This window comes from Amblyraja radiata, chromosome 25 (assembly GCF_010909765.2).
Source record: "Amblyraja radiata isolate CabotCenter1 chromosome 25, sAmbRad1.1.pri, whole genome shotgun sequence".
NCBI lineage: Eukaryota > Metazoa > Chordata > Chondrichthyes > Rajiformes > Rajidae > Amblyraja > Amblyraja radiata.
In genome coordinates this window covers 460,019-466,972 of record NC_045980.1, presented here as the reverse complement: position 1 = coordinate 466,972, position 6,954 = coordinate 460,019, and the positions used below count along the sequence as shown (strand labels likewise).

The 6,954-nt window shown below is 51.7% G+C and overlaps 1 long non-coding RNA gene across 1 annotated transcript; it reads right to left on the bottom strand.

The window, feature by feature from the left end:
- Positions 1-1,239: 1,239 nt before the first annotated feature.
- Positions 1,240-6,518, bottom strand: LOC116987192. The gene is made up of 3 exons (XR_004415656.1): positions 6,463-6,518; positions 3,440-3,478; positions 1,240-1,342 (listed from the first exon to the last, which is right to left on the bottom strand). It is a non-coding gene; the product is annotated as an uncharacterized LOC116987192 (long non-coding RNA).
- Between the last annotated feature and the right edge of the window lie 436 nt (positions 6,519-6,954).

Below are 6,954 nucleotides of genomic sequence, written 5' to 3'. Positions count from 1 at the left end.
GTGGGACTAAGGGAAAAAAATTGTTCGGCACGGACTTGTAGGGCCGAGATGTCCTGTTTCCGTGCTGTAATTGTTATATGGTTATATGGAATCCAATATCTATTTTAAACCCGACTGTTTAATGACAACATACAGTAGGATCTAAAAGTGTCACACTGTCACTGTCGGGTAGACATGGTCCTCTAGTCGTGGGGGTGGGGGATTGGGAGGGGGGGGGGCTCACAAGTGAAACAGCTTAGGGCCTCTCTTCATCTAAATCCGGCCCTGCGTGGGGTGTATGGGAACGGGGCTGAAGAGGGGGAGATAGTGTGAAGTGACACCAATCTTGCCCAATCCCAAGAGATCACTCAATCCTGAGGATTTGACCGCGGGAGACTCGGGTGGCAAAAGACAAAGGACATTTATTGTCACATACACTAATCGGTGCAGTGAATTTTGAGTTACCATGCAGCACACAAATAAGATAAACACAACACCATAGAATTTAACATAAATCATAAAAAACATCACCCCCCCCCCCCCCTCCCCCCCCCCCCCCCTCCCCCCCCCCCCCCCCCCCCCCCCCCCACAGCAGAATCAGCGTTTCCCACTGTGAGGGAAGGCACCAAAGTTCAGTCCTCTTTCTCTGTTCACCCGTGGTCGGGGCCCATTGAGGCCGCCGCAGTCGCCGCTACCGCGGCCCGATGTTTCAGGCCCTCGAACGGAAGAACAGGCAGCGCAGAGGGAGAGAGAATTACAACAATTGCAAAGTGTAAAACAAACTCAGTCTGTCTTGCAAAGAGACGCCTCTCTCTCAGCCAGTCGCCATATTGTTGTCGCCATTCACCACGAGACACAAATTCTCTTCCGCCCTTCCGTGCCGTCATCTGTTGGTAGAAATGAATTCCACAGATTCATAACTCTCTGGGTGGATTTTTTTTCCTCATCTCAGTCCTAACTGGCCTACTACCCATTCTTCTTAATCTGTGATCCCTGGGTCTGGAACCCCGGGAATTAAGAAAACAATGATACGTCTCCTGAAGGAATTTAATCCGTGGAACTCATTGCCACAGAGGGCTGTGGAGGCCAAGTCAGTGGATACTTTTTAAGGCAGAGATAGACGAATCCTTGATTAGAACGGGTGTCAAGGGTTATGGGGAGAAGGCAGGAAAATGGGATTGGGAGGCAGAGATCAGCCATGATTGAATGGCGGAGTAGACTCGTTGGGTCGAATGGCCTAATTCTACTATAACTTGTGAAATTGTGAACTTGTGAACCTTGTTGTAACAGCGTGCTGATCAATTGGTCGGCCCGCCTACCTCTGTAGTTCACTGTAAACCGATCGGTCATCCAGCTTCAGTCCCTGTTGGAAGTGGACAAATCGTTACAAACAAATATGGAGAGGGCTAGACTATGGTACAAGGCAACTGCATTACGCTAGAGGACGTCTTCGGTTTAGTCAAACTGCTCTTACTCCCCACTCCCCACTCGTAACAAGGGCAGAGTCCCCCTCGTCCTCAACTTCCACCCTACCAGCCGTCACATCTATCTATATATTACTAAATCTCTGATCCTGACCGCTTTTGGCCGACTGTGCTGCGATTTCCGAGAGAACGCCGCCACCTACGGCCGTCATTTTTGGCCACGTCGCTCAGAGCCCCCCTCCGCGGTATGAGTGCGGAGGATTTTTTCCGTCGATGAAAAATGAGAGAGATATTAATGTTTTCACAAAATTCTTCATTCTCGCTGCTGCCCCCGCTGGCGGCAGGGGGAGGGACTATAAAACCAGGAAGTGTCGTGCCTCATTCAGTCTCTGCCAGACCAGGAAGCGAGAATGTCACGGCTCTCTGACCTGCGAATAACACCGAACGCACGTCCACTCCACGGTGAGTCCCCTCGATATGGCTGTAAAGTGTTTGCAGCCCTTTTTAACAAGTTTGTGTTCACAAAATGAATTTTGGTTGTTGGGTGTGTGCGGCCCAATTGTTTGCCTCGCCTTTTTAACAAGTTTGTGTTCACAAAATGAATTTTGGTTGCCGGGTGTCTGCAGCCCAATTGTTTGCCTCGCCTTTATGACACGTTTGTGTTCACAAAATGAATTTTGGTTGTTGGGTGTCTGCAGCCCAATTGTTTGTCTTGGCTTGGCTTTTAAAATTGTTGCAACAGTTGGATGCCTGCCCAAGCAGTCATACGGCCCACATTGCCTATACTAGCCCTCTGGAAACCAGTACCTTTGGCCCGCAACACCCATACTAGCGCAACAGACAGCCCCCCCCCACTGGCGAGCAGTATTGGAATTGGTGGAGAGGTGGGATGTCAGCAGCGCGTCAGTTTTTTCAACTTTTTTTAAATTTTTTAGTATGTTTTAAAGTATGTGCTTACTGTTCCTTTGTGTGTTTTGTGTGGGGGGTGGTGTGGGGGGGGGGGGGGGGGGGGGGGTGAGGGGGAAACCGCTTTCGGTCGCCTCCTCCATCGAGAGGCGACTTTTTCCAGGTCGCCTCCCCCGTGGCCTAATATCAAGGATCGGCGCGGCCTTTCCCGGAGACGCGCTCGGGACTTCAGCGGCTGGCGCAGCGTGGACTCTCGTTGTGGAGCGGGTGAGCCCGCGCTGGGGCTCGCTGGAGGGGAGCGCTCCGTTTCGCTGGCCCGGGGCAGCCGGCAGCCTGAAGTCGCGGCCTGAAGTCGCGGTCTGCAGAGCTCCAGCTGGTGCGGCAGCCCGGGATCCCTCGTGGGGGACCCGGGGGAAGAAGAAGCCATCACTGCCGGCCCGCGGCCAACCTCTACCGCGGGGCCGGCATGGACTTACCATCACCCCTGGAGGGGAGCTTCGACCGCCGGCCCTGCAGTCTACGGTGCATCTGGCTGCGGCGGGGACTTTAAATCTCGACCGCCGGCCTGCGGCCTACAACAACTTAAAGCCGCGGTCTCCGGTGAGGAAGAGCCGATCCTGGACTGACTCTGGACTCTGGTCCTGTCCACGGGTGGTAAATGGAGGAGGACTGGCCAAATTGTTGTGCCTTCCACCACAGTGATGAATGCTGTGGTGGATGTTTGTATTACATTTTTATTGTGGTTGTGTGTTCTTTATTATTGTATCGCTGCCGTCAACCCAAAATTCCACCAGCCTGGCTGTGTGGGCATTACAATACAATACAATACAATACAATACAATACAATACAATACAATATTGCGTTGGTGACCAGCCCTCCCGTGTGATGCTGGGTAGTTTACACCCCAGCGGTATGAACATTGACTTCTCCAATTTCAGGTAGTCCCTGCTTTCTCCCTCCTTCCCCTCCCCTTCCCTGCTCTCCCACAGCCCACTGTCTCCGCATCTTCCTTTCTTCTTCCCGAGACGGGAGGTCAAAGCCGATGATGGACAGGGCAGTGTTTACTATTTCTTGTAGTCTTTTCCGCTCCAGGGCGCTCAAGTTTCCGAACGAAGCCACGATATCTTACCATATAGGTGGGGTCTCCATCTGCCGCGTGAGTAATTCCCTGCAAGATTAAACACAATACCGTCTGAATGACGTGCAGGAAGGAACTGCAGATGTTGGTTTAAACCGTAGATAGACACAGAAATCTGGACTACCTCTGCCGGACAGGCAGCATCTATGGAGAGTAGGAAATGGTGGCGTTTCGATTCGAGACCCTCCTTCAGACGGGGGAGGTAGTTGAGGTTGGGACTATCTCTGTCCCACCCCTCCCCTGACATCAGTCTGAAGAAGGGTCTCGACTCGAAACGCCATCCATTCCTTCCCTCCAGAGATGCTGCCTGTCCCGCTGAGTTACTCCAGCTTTTTCTATCTATCCACCGTCTGAATTGTCTTTGATATTCAGAGAGCCGTGCAGCACGGAGACAAGCCCTTCGGCCCCACTCTTCGATGCTGGCCAAGTATCCCCCATCTTATCCACAGAGGTTGTTGGGTGTATGGAACGAGCTGCCGGAGGAGTTAAATGAGACGGGGCTATCCCGACGTTTAAGAAACAGTTAGACAGGTACATGGATAGGACAGATTTGGAGAGATATGGGACAAACGCGGGCAGGTGGGACGAGTGTATATGGGGTATGTTGGTTGGTGTGGACAGGTTGGGCCGAAGGGCCTGTTTCGACGGTAAAAACTCTCTAACTAGGGCGCTCAGTTCAGAGTAATTCCGTGCATTTCAAGAATGTGTTTTTTCCTGGCGACACCAGCCCTTCATCAGGTCATAAGCCAAAGGAACAGGGTTAGGCCATTCAGCCCATCGAGAATATTCTACCATTCAATCACGGCTGATCTATCTCTCCCTCCACTCTCCTGTCTTCTCCCCATAACCCCTGACACCCGTACTAATCAAGAATCTCTGCCAAGAATATCCATTGACTTGAACGTCCAGGAGCGGAAAAGACTGCGAAAAGTTGTGTCCGCCGCCCAGTCCATCACCGGCTCTGACCTACCCACCATCGAAGGGATCTATCGAAGTCACTGCCTCAAAAAAGGCAGCCAACATCATCAAGGACCCACACCATCCTGGCCGCACACTCATTTCACCACTGCCATCGAGAAGAAGGTACAGGAGCCTGAAAACTGTAACGTTCAGGTTCAGGAACAGCCTCTTCCCTACAGCCGTCAGGCTATTAAACACGACAACAAATAGGCTCTGAACTACAATAGAATATTTTATTATCACACTATATTTGTTGATTTATTGAGTATGTATGCACGTGTGTATATACGCACTGAACTTTTTTTTCACCCGTTATGTACCATGTTTACATATTCTGTTGTGCTGCAGCAAGTGTGAATCAATCAATCAATCAGTTTTATTCATCACATTGCACATAATGTGCAAGTGAAATGAATTTATCAGCAGCGGTACAATGATAAAGAACACACAAACACAATAAAAATGTAACACAAACATCCACCACAGCATTCATCACTGTGGTGGAAGGCACATAAATTGGCCAGTCCCCCTCCATTTCCCCCCGTGGTCGGGACCTCAACCCTCCGCAGCCGTCGCTGCGGGCGTCCAGATGATAAAGGACAAGGTAAAAGTCAACGTAAGTCCAGGATCGGCTTTTCCCCACCGGAGACCGCGGCTTCAGGCTGGTGTAGGCTGCAGGCCGGCGGTCGAAGATTTAAAATTCGCGCCGCAGCCAGAAGCACCGCAGACTGCAGGGCCGGCGGTCGAAGCTCCCCTCCAGGGGTGACGGTAAGTTCACGCCGGGCCCGCGGTAGAAGTTGGCCGCGGGCCGGCATTCGGAGCTTCTTCTCCCCCCCGGGCCCCCCACGAGGGATCCCGGGCTACAGACGCCGCGCCAGCTGGAGCTCGGCAGACCGCGGCTTCAACTGCTGGCTGCCGCGGGCCAGCGAAACGGAGCGCTACCCTTCAGCGAGCCCCAGCGAGGACTCGCCCGCTCCACGCCGAGTCCGCACTGCGCCCGCCGCTGAAGCCCCGGGCTCGTCTCCGGGAAAGGCCGCGCCGATCCTTGCTGTTAGGCCACGGGGGAGGCGACCTGGAAAAAGTCGCCTCTCCGTGGAGGAGGCGACCGAAGCGGTTTCCCCCCCCCCCCCCCCCCCCCCCCCCCCCCCCCCCCCCCCCCCCCCCACACACACCACCCCCACACAAAAAAACACAGAGAAACATCAAAAACATACTGTAAAACATACAAAAAAAAACAAAAACAAAAAACAACGGACACGCTGCTGACAGGGCGCCGGCTTTCATTGTCATTACCGATTTCATTGTCGTATCTGGGACACTTGACAATAAAACATTCTTGACCACACATTAGCAAATTTGCAGATGACACAAAGTTGGGTGGCAGTGGGAACTGTGATGAGGATGCTATGAAAATGCAGGGTGACTTGGACAGGTTGGGTGAGTGAGCAGAAGCATGGCAGATGCCGTTTAATGTGGATAAATGTGAGGTTATCCACTTTGGTGGCAAAAACAGGAAGGCATATTATTATCTACATGGTATCGAGTTGGGAAAGGGGGAAGTACAACGGGTTCTGGGGGGTCCTTGTTCATCAGTCAATGAAAGTAAGCTTGCAGGTACAGCAGGCAGTGAAGAAAGCGAATCACTTGTTGCCCTTCATAACCAGAGGAGTTGAGCGTAGGAGCAAAGAGGTCCTTCTGCAGTTGTACAGGGCCCAAGTGATTGTGTGATACACGCATTGAACATTTTTTTCTCCCGTTATGTACTATGTTTACATATTCTGTTGTTCTACAGCAAGCAATAATTCCATTGTCCTACCTGGGACACACGACAATAAAACACTCTTGACTCAACACCTTCTGTGGCAATGAATTTCATAGATTCGCCGCAAGTTCGTGAGGAAGTTGAAGGTGTCCCACAAAGGAATCAGACAAGGGAGACTGGTGTCCCGAGTACATTGCTGTCACGTGGACAATTCCAAGCACGGTTCCACAAGTCCACTGTCACTTTCACAAAAGAACAAAACTCAACTCATGAATGAAAACCCGGTACCAACCTGTTCATTGCCCGGGAGGTTTTCATAGGTTTCCAGTGCGTTCCCGGCATCTGTAGCCGAGGCAACTGCAGAAAAAAACAACGCGTTTAGTCATGAAGTCAAGGGCACCAGAATCATTTGTCCGGCGCAAAGGAAGAATATTCGACCCGTCTCCACTGTACTAGCTGTCAAGTGTCTCCAATACCCTCCCCGGTAATGGACCCATTATCCCGTGAAAACAGGACTAGCAACTGAGATCAGATGAACGTCTTAATAACGCGGACTTCACTTTTCATAAGCTGATATTTCCATTCCCCGTTCACACTGTCCTCTTGAGTTAAACAAGTGAACTTGAAGAGTTCCGAGGATGGGTCCCTTCCCGAAGCGTCACCTATCCGCGTTCTGCAGAGATGCTGCCTGACCCGCTGAGTTACTCCAGCACTTTGTAACTGCCAATTGTCTCCAGAGATGCTGCCTGACCCGCTGAGTTACTCCAGCAGTTTGCACCTATCC